We start from the raw sequence: 1791 nt of genomic DNA, 5'->3' as shown, positions 1-1791 counted from the left end.
TGCGAGTGTGGGCTTTGTAATAGATAAAGGACTATTACTCGATTATCGTTTTCCATGGTATTGTGAATGTGGCTTTCCCGTTCAATAAGCGACTGTGAACAATTTTTAGTCATTCACCCTTCTATAACTGTTTGTTTGTAGAAAGATGAGCGACTAAAAGCAATTCACACTCACTTATTGAACGAGAAAACCACAGCGAAAATACCATGGATAATCGAATAATAAATAGTCGTTTATCTACAACAAGCCGACACTCGCAATAGGGGTGTGAGACCAAAAGCAAATAACCGACTTAGCAAAACTCCTGCCCTATTGAATGACGAGTGCCATTGAAGTTTCCGTAGCGAGAACAACTCTTTTAAGTTTCACTTCCAGTTTTTTCGACATATTTTTTAGGTTTATTTACATAAATGCATCGCGTGGCCATGCTTAAATGAAATTTTAGTTCTGACTTAAAAACTTATCAGCAAATTCTCAACAAGAACTTACCCACTTTACTGGATAACACTTTCCGTTTCGTCAATATTTTCGACTCGGGATATATTTACTAAGTATTTAATATAGAAGAAAATTAGAGGTTTTTTGATTCGAATGAACATTCGCAATATTTTCAGAGATAATTTTTTGCTGTAACCCATACTTTGAATCTTAAAAATTTAAATGCTTTAAAAAGTTTTAAAAATTTCTCTTAGCCAAAATTACATCTAAAGAAATGTTTCTCAAAAATCTGCAAGTGAAAAAAGTCTAAAGACCTAAAGCTACGAATATTTTATTGTGCTCCTTTCAAGCTTACACGGTTCGTATAGGTTTCTGAGCTATTTAAAATAACTTGCTATCCATATAATGTATTTGATTATTTAGAAAGCAAAAATTGTTTTTGGTAATTTTGGACAATTTGCTAACAACTCTGAATCGCATCTGTTTCGAATATACATATGTACATACATATGCCATATTTCACAGAGCCCATTAGATGGCTCATAGTGTTACCAGGAAAGTGGAGGTCTAGACTTAAATTTAGTCCTAATACACTTTTTAGCTAGCTTTTACATTTAGCTTAGCATTTTACATTTTTCGTCAGTAAACAGAGCCAAATAGGCAACATAAGACTTTGGAGCGTAAAGCAATTAAAACCTTATGTACATATTCCTTGATAATTTTTACAATATTTGCACTAAAATAATCAAATCTTCGAACTGAAAATCTTGTCGAAAAAACCGTAAGTGAAACTTTTGAAAAGATTATTTTCTTATATCATTCTTTTCCACAACAAACTTTGTCTACTGACGACGACCAATCACTGATATATTCTTATTTAAACACAATAAATTAACGCCCTTTTACATGTCGTCCATATTCGTCATTCAATGTGACATACATAGCTAAAACAAGCCCGAAGACATAAAAAATAGGCAAATAGTGACAGTAAAGCAAACAAGACGTATAACTACAATACGAATGATGAAAAGATTAAAAACTAGTATAAAAGCGTATACTCTAAAACATTAAACAAATCTTGAATAGAATTTCAAAATGTTGAAGTAAAAATTGGTTTAACCGAAATAAAGGGCGACGAATGAAATAAATTAACTCCACGAAAGAATAATCCAAACAAAGCGTCTCGTAATTTAAGGTATAAAAAGTTAGGTATAAACAGAAAGATAAACGCCGAATGAGTCAAACTATGCCCCGAAAGACGAATCCATGTAAAGCGCTGTAAAAAATTAAGATAGGAATTGGTCTAAAAACCGTGTAATCCGAATCATAAACGATGAATGAGTAATGATAATA

The 1791-nt window shown here is 32.1% G+C and overlaps 1 long non-coding RNA gene across 1 annotated transcript; it reads right to left on the bottom strand.

Annotated features, from left to right (window-relative positions):
- Nucleotides 1-585: 585 nt before the first annotated feature.
- Nucleotides 586-1785, bottom strand: LOC108356243 (uncharacterized). Its single transcript, XR_001846588.1, has 2 exons — nucleotides 1295-1785; nucleotides 586-1248 (listed from the first exon to the last, which is right to left on the bottom strand). It is a non-coding gene; the product is annotated as an uncharacterized LOC108356243 (long non-coding RNA).
- Nucleotides 1786-1791: the final 6 nt, after the last annotated feature.

The sequence above is a fragment of the Rhagoletis zephyria genome, unplaced genomic scaffold (genome assembly GCF_001687245.7).
Source record: "Rhagoletis zephyria isolate East Lansing unplaced genomic scaffold, Rhagoletis_zephyria_1.1 Rzeph_scaffold_55944, whole genome shotgun sequence".
NCBI classification, from domain to species: domain Eukaryota; kingdom Metazoa; phylum Arthropoda; class Insecta; order Diptera; family Tephritidae; genus Rhagoletis; species Rhagoletis zephyria.
This window is presented reverse-complemented; position numbering and strand designations above follow the sequence as displayed.